Consider the following 15,065-nt stretch of genomic DNA (forward strand, 5'->3'; position numbering starts at 1 on the left):
ATCGCTGCAGCTAAAATGCAGGTGACGTCATGCGCAAGTTCGCGAGCGCGCATTCACCATGGAGCCAGCCTTAGAGTTATTTAAGGAGACAGACGTATAATGGTAATTAGTGTATCTATATGCCTCTTTAAAGTTGATACAAGTAGCAATCCAGAGGTCCATTATAAAACGCTTCATATGTAACCAGCATTGTTAAAGTGGCTTGTATTGATGACACGCACTAGGATAAATAGAGAGAGAATATATGTAGCAAAGTTGTTTGGAGTAACTGCTTGCAAGAGAGTAAATATCTCAGCAGTATCAAGGCTCTATATTTACCCCAATCGCTTAGATAATGGTACGCAAACCTCAGTTGTACAGTATATCATTAGTGCTATAATTAGCACTATTGGAACAACATATAATGATGAAATTAGGTAGACTCGATGCAGCGCAGGAGCGTAGTTGGAAAGATTGTTTAATGCAATAACTTACAGAGATCAAAAAATGCCTGTCTTGCAGATTAGTTCAATGGTCTCCTCATATAAATAGCTCCTAAAAGTTAGTTTGCAGAATAAGATGTTATGAAAATTATTGATACTGTAGCCAGTATTGTTTAGACACACAGTGGTGAAATGTAGTGAGAGAAGTACGAGATAGAGAGAGGAATATATTCGGCAGTCTTGCATCTACTATATATTTCTGAAAGTGTCCTATGTGTCCGGGTCTGTATGTGTCTCCCTGTGCCACTCCCCGTGTCCCTAGCGGCAATCTCATTGGACCTTCCTCAGGCCAATGACATTGCTCCCTTGGCCCACCCGCCCCCGCACACCTCACACCACTGCCTCAGGCCAATGAGATTGCTCCCTTGGCCCCACACCCGCCCCCGCACACCTCTCATTGGCCTGCGCCCAACACACCAAACACACCAACACCACTGCCACACTCTCCCAGCCCTCACTGACCTTTGGTCACAGCACCTAAACCTCAGTTCTCTGGGAGATTTGGTAACGCTTCACAGCACCTAACCCTCATTGCAACGCTTCACAGCACCTAACCCTCACTGCTCTGTGAGACGACGCTTCACAGCTCTCACATCTCAACCAAAACAACTGCGGAATCAGGTACAGACACTTAGCTATATATATATTCTTTTCACCACTGCAACACTACCCACTCTCACACAACACCGCACGGTCACCCCACCTCCACACAACGCACGCTCACCTACACACACCGCACCATCAAAGAACAACACACCACCTGTTAACAACCACCCCCCCACCAATGCACGCCACGAACGCACGCCACACCTCTCCCAGTAGGGCCTCACACATCACCTTAACACTCCTGCAACATCAATGCTTCACTATATGACATAGCACTCATTCCATTCTAATACACCTCCTCACACGTCTGCTTTATGCACGACAAAAACCCCTCCAGGGACCACACATCTCGCCTTCACCCTGCTGCCACATCCGTGTTTCAATCTACACAACAAACACTCCTGGATACCGGCCTCCCCCCCCCCCCAAACACTCCCGTCCCACAAATGCCCCCCCCCCCAACCCCCCCAAACACTCCCGTCCCACAAATGCCCCCCCCCCAACCCCTCCCGTCGCACGGATGCCCCCCCCAACCCCCAAAACACTTCCGTCACAAAAATGCCCCCCCCCCCCCAACCCCTCCCGTCCCACGGATGCCACCCCACTAATTACTCACGGACACCTCAACACCCCACTACCTCCGTTCAGGGCCCTCATCCCAAGTGCGCACGTGGAGCGCCAACAATACATCCACACCAAACCCTCCTGTATACCGCCCGCACCACACAATAAACTCCCGTCGCCCGGATGCCCCCCACCAACCCCCCAAACACTCCCGGCCCACGGATGCACCCCCCAACCCCCCCAAACACTACCGTCCCACGGATGCACCCCCCAACCCCCCCAAACACTCCCGGCCCACGGATGCACCCCCCAACCCCCCCAAACACTACCGTCCCACGGATGCACCCCCCAACCCCCCCAAACACTCCCGTTGCCCGGATGCCCCCCCACCCCTCCACAAACACTCCCGTCCCACGGATGACCCCCCCAAACACTCCCGTTGCCCGGATGCCCACCCCTCCACAAACACTCCCGTCCCACGGATGACCCCCCACCCCCCTCACAAACACTCCCGACGCCCGGATGACCCCCCACAAATTACTCCCAGACACCACAACACCCCACAAACCCTCTCTCACTACCTCCGTTCAGGGCCCTCATCCCAAGCGCGCACGTGGAGCGCCAACAATACATCCACACCAAACCCTCCTGTATACCGCCCGCACCACACAATAAACTCCCGTCGCACGGATGCCCCCCCCAAACACTACCGTCGCCCGGATGCCCCCCACCCCCTCCCCAAACAGTCCCGTCCCACGGATGCCCCCCCCAACACCTCCAAACAGTCCCGTCCCACGGATGCCCCCCCCCAGTCCCACGGATGCCCCCCCCCCAACACCCCCAAACACTCCCGTCGCCCGGATGCCCTCCACCCCTCCACAAACACTCCCGTCCCACGGATGACCCCCCACCCCCCTCACAAACACTCCCGATGCCCGGATGACCCCCCAAACACTCCTGTCGCACGGATGCCCCCCCACAAATTACTCCCAGACACCACAACACCCCACAAACCCTCTCTCACTACCTCCGTTCAGGGCCCTCATCCCAAGCGCGCACGTGGAGCGCCAACAATACATCCACACCAAACCCTCCTCTATACCGCCCGCACCACACAATAAACTCCCGTCGCACGGATGCCCCCCCCAAACACTACCGTCGCCCGGATGCCCCCCACCCCCTCCCCAAACAGTCCCGTCTCACGGATGCCCCCCCCCCCAACACTCCCGTCGCACGGATGCGCCCCCCAACCCCCCCAAACACTCCCCTCCCACGGATGCCCCCCCAAACACTCCCGTTGCCCGGATGCCCCCCCAAACACTCCCGTTGCCCGGATGCCCCCCCACCCCCCCACAAACACTCCCGTCCCATGGATGCCCCCCCCCCCAACACTCCCGTCGCACGGATGCGCCCCCCAACCCCCCCCCTCCCACGGATGCCCCCCCAAACACTCCCGTTGCCCGGATGCCCCCCCAAACACTCCCGTTGCCCGGATGCCCCCCCCACCCCCCCCAAAACACTCCCATCGCACGCCCCACACCCCCCTCCCAAACACTCCCGTCGCCCGGATGCCCCCCCACCCCCCCCAAACACTCCCGTCCCACGGATGCCCCCCCACCCCCCCCAAACACTCCCGTCCCACGGATGCCCCCCCAACCCCCCCAAACACTCCCGTCCCACGGATGCCCCCCCAACCCCCCCAAACACTCCCGTCCCACGGATGCCCCCCCCAACACCCACAAACACTCCCGTCGCCCAGATGCCCCACCACCCCCTCCAAACACTCCCGTCACATGGATGCCCCCCCCCCCAAACACTCCCATCACCCGGATGCCCCCCCACTAATTACTCACGGACACCTCAACACCCCACAAACCCTCTCTCACTACCTCCGTTCAGGGCCCGCATCCCAAGCGCGCACGTGGAGCGCCAACAATACATCCACACCAAACCCTCCTCTATACCGCCCGCACCACACAATAAACTCCCGTCGCACGGATGCCCCCCACCAACCCCCCAAACACTCCCGGCCCACGGATGCACCCCCCAACCCCCCCAAACACTACCGTCCCACGGATGCACCCCCCAACCCCCCCAAACACTCCCGGTCCACGGATGCACCCCCCAACCCCCCCAAACACTACCGTCCCACGGATGCACCCCCCAACCCCCCCAAACACTCCCGTTGCCCGGATGCCCCCCCACCCCTCCACAAACACTCCCGTCCCACGGATGACCCCCCCAAACACTCCCGTTGCCCGGATGCCCACCCCTCCACAAACACTCCCATCCCACGGATGACCCCCCCACCCCCCCACAAACACTCCCGTCCCACGGATGACCCCCCCACCCCCCACAAACACTCCCGACGCCCGGATGCCCCCCCAAACACTCCCGTCCCACGGATGCCCCCCCACAAATTACTCACGGACACCACAACACCCCACAAACCCTCTCTCACTACCTCCGTTCAGGGCCCTCATCCCAAGCGCGCACGTGGAGCGCCAACAATACATCCACACCAAACCCTCCTCTATACCGCCCGCACCACACAATAAACTCCCGTCGCACGGATGCCCCCCCCAAACACTACCGTCGCCCGGATGCCCCCCACCCCCTCCCAAAACAGTCCCGTCCCACGGATGCCCCCCCCAACACCTCCAAACAGTCCCGTCCCACGGATGCCCCCCCCCAGTCCCACGGATACCCCCCCCCCCCAACACCCCCAAACACTCCCGTCGCCCGGATGCCCCCCCCCCCCTCCACCCCTCCACAAACACTCCCGTCCCACGGATGACCCCCCACCCCCCTCACAAACACTCCCGTCCCACGGATGCCCCCCCCCAACACTCCCGTCGCACGGATGCGCCCCCCAACCCCACCAAACACTCCCCTCCCACGGATGCCCCCCCAAACACTCCCGTTGCCTGGATGCCCCCCCACCCCCCCACCCCCCCACAAACACTCCCGTCCCACGGATGCCCCCCAAAACACTCCCATCGCACGCCCCCCCCCTCCCAAACACTCCCGTCGCCCGGATGCCCCCCCCCTCCCCCACCCCTCCCCCCCCCAAACACTCCCGTCCCACGGATGCCCCCCCCACCCCCCCCAAAACACTCCCATCGCACGCCCCACACCCCCCTCCCAAACACTCCCGTCGCCCGGATGCCCCCCCACCCCCCCCAAACACTCCCGTCCCACGGATGCCCCCCCAACCCCCCCAAACACTCCCGTCCCACGGATGCCCCCCCCAACACCCACAAACACTCCCGTCGCCCAGATGCCCCACCACCCCCTCCAAACACTCCCGTCACACGGATGCCCCCCCCAAACACTCCCGTCACATGGATGCCCCCCCCCCAAACACTCCCATCACCCGGATGCCCCCCCACTAATTACTCACGGACACCACAACACCCCACAAACCCTCTCTCACTACCTCCGTTCAGGGCCCGCATCCCAAGCGCGCACGTGGAGCGCCAACAATACATCCACACCAAACCCTCCTCTATACCGCCCGCACCACACAATAAACTCCCGTTGCACGGATGCCCCCCACCAACCCCCCAAACACTCCCGGCCCACGGATGACCCCCCACCACCCCACAAACACTCCCGTCGCACGAATGACCCCCCACCACCCCACAAACACTCCCGTCGCACGAATGACCCCCCACCACACCCCCAAACACTCCCGTCGCACGGATGCCCCCCCACCATCCCCCCAAACACTCCCGTCGCACGGATGACACACCACCATCCCCCCAAACACTCCCGTCGCACGGATGACACATCACCACCCCCTCAACACTCCCGTCCCATGGATGCCCCCCCAAACACTCCCGTCGCTCGGATGCCCCCCCAAACACTCCCGTCGCACGGATGCCCCCCCCAACACCCCCCAAATACTCCAAAATCAACACAATGCACATTAAGTGCTCTGGAACACCTCTCCCCTGGAACATGAACCGGCGACACACCAAAACCTGCCCCTAAACACACACACACAACACAAAATCACCTCAAACATTAAATAATAAAATATATTTTAACAAAATAAATTCTGCCGTCTGTGTACTTTCTGATACTAACACTCTACACACACACACACACACACACAACACCCATAACACACTCGCACACATACACACAACTATCAAACAACACTCAAATCACACACACAACACTCCCTCACCCACACAACACACACACACACTTTCAAACAAAATTACAAAACATTTACACGACATTTTACAATTTCTGTACACATTATTACACTACATTAACACATAATTATTTACGGTTCACATCACGGGCAACGCCGGGTCTCTCAGCTAGTTAAATATATAGCAAACTGTGAGGAGAGATATACCTTTTGGAATGTGCTTATGGGATGTACTTTTTGGAATGCAGTTACTGTAAGTGATATACTTATGTGATATACTTTTTACAATGCACTTAATTGATATACTTATGTGATATACATTTTGGAATGTGCTTATGTGATATAACTTTTGGAATGCACTTATGTGATATAACTTTTGGAATGTGCTTATGTGGTGTGCTTATGTGATATACCTTTTGGAATATACTTATGTGATACACTTTTTACAATGCACTTAAGTGATATACTTATCTAATATACTTTTTGAAATGTACTTATGTGATATACTTTTTGGAATGTACTGTGCATTGAGAACAAGGATTTTAGCAAACCTTCCCAATATCTCAATAGGTTTATAAGTACATAATGTTTTCTTACATGTTAAGTTGGTACACAACTCTAATCCCAAGGGTCTGCTATATAAAGGAATAGATTTGGTCTGTAGAAATTGGAGGGGGGGGGAGAACAGGATTCAAGATCTGTCCCAAAAAGAAACTTATTGGATCTTTAAGTTGGGGACTATTAATCCGCATTGATATAGATCTTAACTCTTTTCTTATTTGAAAGTTTTATTAGGTATACATATAATTGATTCCTCTGGTTTGTAATGTTACTATATTATTTTTACATTATGATTGTTCTCTATAATATTTGGTAACATGGGGTTAATAATACATTTGGAATCTTTTTAACATTTTTAAACGCTCGTATTTCCAATATTCTTTTCTATATGTGTATGTAGTACATTCATCAGCAGGAAAGAGAGGTACATGAGAATAGTGCCAGGTAGTGTTAGGACCTGCAGATTGGTCATGCCGTGAAGGGGCTGCAGGCGTATAACCTTTTGACCAAAGGGTTTAACTAAATGACCCTTTTTCATGAGTAGATAAGCACTGAGGTATTGCACTATATGTTGTCATTTTGGATGTTACGCTGGCCTTTCTGTTTTTGTTTTGGTAGTACATTCATGTTTTAACGTGATTTGAGGTTTTTTTACATTTTTTTTTTAGGTATTTATCATTTTTGAAAATTCATAATATCTAATAAGATATTCCTCATATTATGAGGAATAGTTTGGTTCACAAAAAATGTTTTTATACCTTGGTATCATTATTATTCACTATTCCGATGATTGTATGTGTGATATATTTTAATTAAATATGTGTTTTTTATGATGTTGATTAAATGGGATATAATAGAGTTTAAGGTATTTTATTAGGATTGTGTAAAATAAGGTCATATATACTGTAATTATGTGTATAGGCAGTCACTTTAAGAGTGTAATTGCCAGCTATTTTCCCATCTGTGAGATTTACCTCAATCAGGATCCATTTACTTTTCAAGGGGTAGTTTAATGGCTCATTCTCAGAACCCCTGAGGAAGCCGTAAGGTTGGCAAAATGCGTAGGATTTTGAGTTGCCAGCTGGTACTTTGGAAGTTCCATACGGATGCTTTGGTGGCCATCTTGGAATCTCCTACTGCATGACCGAACGCTAGACCTGAGGAGATGCTGTGTGCAAGTGATCCTCCTACCCATAAGTTTGGTGGAGCTAGCTGGCCATGAGGAGAACCACGGGCCATAGAAGAATGGTGTGGGTGTCCCGAACGAACTACACCTAAAGTCCTTTTGATTTGGGTATTCTGTAAGTGCGGTACTCTTATTCACTGTGTGTACCTTATAGTAAACGTGTCACACTAGGTCTTTTTTTCTTTTAAGAGACGAGATCTTCGTTCCGAGATTCTACTTTGCTGTGATTCAAAATAGTGGATACAGTGATCTCTTTAGTACATTACGCCATTTGTACACATCTATTTATCTTTTGCTTGATGGATTTTGCGCCCGAAGCACATAGCCAAAATGACGTGGTTGAAGAAGAAGAGAATTAGTGTTCTTGAGTGGCCCAGTCACAGTCCTCACTTGAACCCAACCGAACATTTATGGCGAGACTTTAAGATTGCCGTCCATCAACGATCCCCAACAAACTTATCAGAACTGGATCAATTTTCCCATGAAGAATGGGCAAAAATGTCACCATCCTACCGTGCAAAGCTATTAGAGACCGATCCAAAAAGACCCAAAGTATTATTTGCTGCAAAAGGGGCTTCTACCAAGTACTGACTTAAAGGGCTGTATACTTATGCAATCAGTACATTTCATTTTGTGTATTTCCTTTGCCGACATTGAACCTTCTCATATAACAGTGTTCAGTTTAACCACTACAGCTTAGAATTAAAAAAAAAGTTTGTTTGAAAAACTATGCATACATAATTTGTAATTCAACAAAAATGTGACATTATTGGTAGGGGTGAATTGTTCTGCAAGCCATTTAACCCACTTTATTCAGACCATCTCTGCTGTTCAGGTCGCTCAGTAACTATATGCAAACTTGCCATTTTCAGTCCTTTTACTGAAAAAAAACCCCAAAAAAACCCCACTTCCCCCTCCTTCTGCTGCACTGTTCTTACTGAGGATCAAGTGATGAGGAGCACAAGTTACTAAAAACATGATCTTTTTTTCAAGCAAAAACATGTGTTTTATTACTTTATATTGCAGGCAACCATGGACCCAAACATTGTGTACAATACCATTTCCTAACAGCTGCACAAGTGCTTCTGGGAGTGACCCAGAATTCATTTGTTAATTAATCTGTCTGTGATGACAAATTAATAAACGGGAGAAGCTCAGCAAATGCGAAACACGGCTGTGTTTATAATACAGATTTGAGGGTCAGGCCACATTCTCCCCCTTTCAAGCCACATTCTCCCCCTTTCAAGCCATTGCCTTTACTTCAGAGCCACGCATCCCCTGTGTGCTTCAGAGGTTGGGAAGGGTAATGTCTTCAGATGGGAAAGAATTATGCCCCCCGGGAATGTGATTACATTTTTGATAGAACGAATGTACAGAATAACTTATTATATATGCGTTTCCCTCTGCTGGGGTATTGCTTTAGATTAGTAGTATCACTGGCGATCTCCCATCTCCGTGCCATTTAGCCTGCTGTTCCACTCTGAGTTATGGCGAGGTCAAGATTGGATGGCAGTTAAATGCAAACAATGCTTATTCCTCACCCTTACCTCGTAAATGTACGGCGACTGAACCAAGCACTTGACTTTTTATCACCAGTAGATCATTTTAATAGCCCGTCATAAGATCAGTGTGCAGTAAAATTAAAAACGCCACGACATAATGCACATTTTAACACATTTTAACACCTGTTTCTGCTCATGGTGAAACAGAAATGTTACAGAAATCCAACTGTATTTTCTATTGGTTCCCTCCCTAAGGAAAAAAAAAAAAGACTTCTGGAAATGGAACGGCAGATATTAAGGACAATGTGAATAACTGATGCTTATACATACAGTATTGGAAAGACAATGAAAAAATAGCTGGCGAGTCACCGGTTTGTGACTGAGGGAGCTCAGAGAATATAGTTAAAAAAAACATATTTCAGACCATTATTCATAAAGCTACTACATTTCCGGAAGACTTAGAAGAGACAGACTTATGTGAGCCAGTAATACATCAGAGATAGATTAGGGAGCCGCTCTACAATGTAATCGTTCATACTTTATTTAGAAGAGCATTTAGTTGTGTTCCAGATCTGTGCTTCCCGGGACTGTCCAGTGTAAACCAAGATATTTGTTAGCTCTAAATATCCCACTGCTGCTTTTAAACCTTGCAGCACTGAAGGGGTTAGGGAACAAATAACAGCGTTGCTACCAAATGGCAAAGATGCAATATACTGTACAGTATAAGTGATGAGAAGCTGTTACCACTCAATATGCATCTTAACTGCTGGCGTAAGATTCTGTTTGCTCAGCTCCATTCGCTTTGACAGTAAATGGGTTATTACATGTAATTTTTTTTTATGTTGATCAGGGCTCTGTTGCTCAAACACGTGAGTACGTGGGAAGCTAATCTGCATGCACTTACTGTATGTGTGGGTGGATGCTAGTTTGCATGAAACCTACCAGATTTGCATAAAATAGGTTATCCTTCAAATCTAACAGGTAGGCAAGCAGTTATTACCTCACAGCCTAGAAACAGATCCATTCAAGGAAAAACAGTCTCTTATACTACCTAAAATTTGTATATTTATTTTTTAAACATTAATATTTCCTGTGTGGATCACATACTTCACGATACTTTTTTAAAAATCTATAACAAAAAATGATTTGTTTTAAAAGATTATTTTAAAGATACAGTTCCCCCCCCCCCCCCTCCCCATATGATCTCTTGGGGAAAGCGAGCTCCATGTGATTAGATGTGTGAATTATTACTAGGGAAATGCTCTGTTTTATTCTGCGTGGTGGGATGAATGGGTAAAGGACAAAGATTCATAGCACGAGGGAAAACACGAGGGAAAACAATATTTGAAACGCCATCAATTTGTGGATTTTCTCATCAAATTGACTTAGTATTTTCAAACTTCAGTTAAAACTGGTAATGTCTGGCACTACTGTCTGGTTTTATACAAGCCTATAAATAAGCCGAGTTTCCACCGATAGTCTAGGCACTGGCTACAAAGTTTTCCAGAAAGGCGGCTGTTGTCGGTCATAGCGATCAAGTAATGTCTTGTAGTCAAACAAAAATGTAAATACTGAATTTCACTTACACTCTCTGTAACAGGGACTTATCCCTGTTGAAGAAACTGCCTCTAAATCCATCAGGGAGCTGGTTCAGTGCAGCCAGGCAATTGACCAGGCTCGACCTACCTAATGAGAGCTCTGTGAAAGTGTCATGTGAGACACAGGAAAGAGATTTTCCTCAGAACACAAGGGTGCTGACAAGAGGAAAGAGGTCTTGAGTGCACCGAAGGGCTGGGCATTGAAAACAAGACAGAAGGGGACCAGACCTCTTTTCCTGGACACAGGAACCTGCCAGAGGCTGGACCCTCCCAACACACCTGGACACCACTCACCTGAAGGGCCACCTGCGTTAAGGTACCGCTGCGACTTTGGGGGTGGTATACTGGTACGGGGCTTTTCCCCCCAGTCTTACAGATAGGGACTGGGGAGTGAGTTAGCCCTTACACAGGGATAGGTGTTTGTTGTTTTATGTATATTTTTGTTTGCTGTGTTATTTAAAGAAACAGGCAATACAGCCTTAAATTAATTTCACCCTGAACGGTCTCCATTGCGTACCTCTGCACACGTCTTACACAATCACATTATTGTGACTTGAGAAGAAATCCGGTTAGTATAATATCACAAACTGTAAAAAAAACTTCCATGCAACAATCTCATTCGCAACACACTGTCCAAAAGCCGGCAGGGGGGTGCAAGGGAAACAGATTGCGCTCCCCTGGGGTAGAGTGAGGTTAAAAGTTAGGAGGTGATGATTAGAGAGAGGAAAGGGCATGTTAGAGTTAGAGACAGAGCAGCAGTGAGTGACTAGGAGAGGTGGTAAACTGGGAGAGACCATAGGTGGTTAGATAAGATGGGAAGCTGAATTGGCATTTGGCATTGGGATTGTCAATAGGTATGTTACACTCTCCCAGTATGACAGTAGGTGAGTCAGAAGAGAGGAAGTGAGAGAGCCAGGCTGCAAAGTTGTCAAGAAATTGGGATGTAGGTCCAGGGTGCCGATAGAAGACAGCGACCCAGAGAGAAAAGGGGGAAAAGAGACGAACAGCGTGGACTCTGATGAGGAGAGGGAAGGAAACGGGAGTTTGACATGAAATGTGCAGCGTGTGGAAAGTAGTATGCCAACTCCTCCGCCCTGTCTATTCCCTGGGTCCGGGGGTGTGGCTGAGGGAGAGACCACCTTAGGAGTGTGTGGCAGGAGAGGCGGTGTCTGAGGGGGTGAGCCAGGTTTCTGTAATGGATAGGAGGTTCAGTTGGAAATGAACAGGTCATGTATTGCAGTGAATTTGTTGCAGACAGATCGTGTGTTCCATAGGGCACAGGAGAAGAGGAGGGAAGGGAGAGGTGTAGTGGGGATGAGGTTGGAGTGGTTAGCAGTGTGTGGGAGGATTGGTATGTGGATAGAGCCAGAATTGGGTAACATGTCAAAGAGTAGGAATAGTAGACAGAGGAAGAGGGAGTAAGGTAGGGGTTTTTTTCTTTAGTGTTTAGGGTGATGGGCTGTAATGTTAGAAGCGAAAGGAGCGGATAGATGCAGTGAGGGAGATGGGAGGCCGTAGAGAATGGTAAATTATCCCAGTGTATCCAGCTGGCCCGTGCACACATAGCATGTTGTGTGTGCCCTTTGGCTGCTGCCAAAAACTTGGAGGGAATGGGCGGATGGGGTACTTATGGGAGGACGATGTGATGAGTGGGAGAAGTTTTGTGGGAAACTGCAGTTGGGGAGGGGAAGGGTTAAATGGGGCAGATCTAAAAATTCTGTAGTAGGGATCTCACCAAAAGGAGCCCAGTAATATCCTCATACAGACAGTTGCTGGAAGATCCAGACAGGCTGGAAGGACTGAACTCCACCTCTTGTCTATCTCCTGTATAACTCGTTCATTTGACGCCGCATTGCCATGGCAACGCGTCTCCAGAAGCCGTCTGAACCAAGGTAAGCGAGGGTTACAGAGGCATTCGCCACTTCCCCGGCATTTCATTTAAGTGCCTTCGGGAAGCGCGCAGGGCCTCAGTAAACCCTGCGCCCCCGCAGATAAATTTCGCGCCCCCCAAGCCCTAAGATACTCCTAAACAGTCACGTGACTCCCCCTATAAAACAGCATAATTGCATTACAGAGTGGACAATAGCTGGTATCACCTATTATTCGCCGACAGTCCAATTTGCTGCAAATGTGGCATTTATTAATTCATGGCGTGGTTAGAAAAAGTGACTTTTGCCTACTTTCTTTTGAAGATAGGCAACACCACTATTTACACGTTTAATTTGCCTAAAAGTACCAGACCCTGAAATATGGGGAGAGAGACTAACTTTACTAATGTCTCAAGTGGTAGATACATTTAAATCCCGTCAAACACCCCTTGGAGAAATCTGTGCACAAAAAGCACACCTCAGATAAATGCTAATAGGATATGCAAAGTATATTTAAATCACTACTATTAGCCTATATCTCAGGCGTGCTCCTTTTTGTGCAAATGATATTCAAGAGGCATTTCCCCCTAACATAATCCGCTAAAGGCCGTTCAGGTCAATGCAGGGAAATAACGTTAGGTTATTTAGGTCGCACTGAAAGGTGGCGTTACTCCCGTCCATCCCATGCAATATGGGAGAGAGTTCATTTTGTATAGGCAAAGTATAGTTATTAAAGGAGTTAAATTAGCATGTCTCCCCTGGGTGGACCTTTTTGTATACGTGTCTCTCCGTGTGTTGTATATAAAGGTATGTTTGGGGAGGCATATATAGCATTTGGGACATGAGCGAAAAAGTCTCTTTTTCCTTAGTGCATCTTGGCCTTAGGCCCATATTCACTAAATGGTGCTGCTTTAGCACACTCTACCTCCCATTTAAATGAATTTGTGTTAAGACGTGCCAATACTTAGCACCCTTTAACGAATATGGGCCTAATGTATTTGTATTCTATTTAATAAATAAACATACAAATGCCAAGATAATAATGATAAAAAAAAATACAATGAACAAATGAAATCAATCAGAACAAATCCTAAAAATATCAATACTATTTAGTCAAATGTTTATTTTTTTTAAAGAGCATCTTTTTTCAGTATGAAGGCGTTAAGGATTCGTCGGATAACCATTTCAGTGCTGGAGCAGCTGGCTTCAATGCATTATGAGCACCTATAGGATCAAAAACAATATACATATATATTTGTTTTCTCTTTTTATATAATTTGCATTGGTGTACCGAGCATAAAACGGCAGAGGATGTCTAAGTTTGGGGGTAATGTATCCTAACAGTGACAATAAATGATATGGAAGTCTGCTATTGATTTGTGGAATAAGATAAAAGAGTTTAGCAAGAACAAAAAAAATAATAATACAAGAAGGAAATGGCCCCATAAATTGGGTCATAAAAATGACCACAGAAATACACACAATCAAACCCCTGCTTTCCTTAATAGGAATGTTGTGAACGTCGCACTATTCAGGAAGGACCCACCTTACAAAAAAAAGAATGAACATTTCTAATACTCATTTCACAGAGCTCATTAACCATTAACACTACTTTCAGCCACAACATCCAGGACTAATGGACTGTTTAAAATAAAATCTGGGTAATGAAGTACAGTATTTGTTTTATGTGCACTGATCACTTTAGTGGGTGCCGCCTAATCCGTGCACCATGTGCGTGTTTGAATAACAGATCCCTCCCCTCCTTACGGTGGAGACATTTTTTTGGAAAGGGTTTGACCTGTCGCTTCAGCCAGAATATCAAATGCCACCCGCTGGTGGTATCGATCCGATGCTCCTTGGCCCTGCCGGAAATGATTGATATCTGCTTTGCCAGTGGTATCTCTAAATCAGGGGTAGCCAGCTCCAGTCCTCAAGGGCCAACAACAGGTCAGGTTTTCAGGATAACCCTGCTTCAGCACAGGTGGCTCAATCGAAGACTTCACCACCTGTGCTGAAGCAGGGTTATCCTGAAAACCTGGCCTGCTGGTGGCTCGAGGACTGGAGTTGGGCTCCTATGCTCTAAATGTACCACATTATGTAAAACATTTCCAGTGCGTGTGTTCAGGTTGACTGTGGCTTTTATTTTGAACACAGTATTTACACTATACAGACATATACCGGTTTAAGGACACTCACTTTAAGTACACTCGCGAGTAAGGACATATCGTCCAATAGGCAAACGCCAGCTCGCGCATGCGCCTGTCAGCACGTCCTGAACAGCAATACCGGCTCCCTACCTGTACCGTTGCTGTGCGCAAGCGGGAGACTATAGAGCCTGTTACAAATGCGTTATTTACATCAGTTATGCACGTATATGACGATTGCAGTACAGTACATGCATCGATAAGTGGGGAAAAGGTAGTGCTTCACTTTAAGTACATTTCCACTTTACATACATGCTCTGGTCCCATTGCGTACGTTAATGCAGGGTATGCCTGTAGTTGTTTTTAGGATTATATGCGTGAAATAGATT

This window comes from Ascaphus truei, chromosome 5, assembly GCF_040206685.1.
Source record: "Ascaphus truei isolate aAscTru1 chromosome 5, aAscTru1.hap1, whole genome shotgun sequence".
Taxonomy (NCBI): domain Eukaryota; kingdom Metazoa; phylum Chordata; class Amphibia; order Anura; family Ascaphidae; genus Ascaphus; species Ascaphus truei.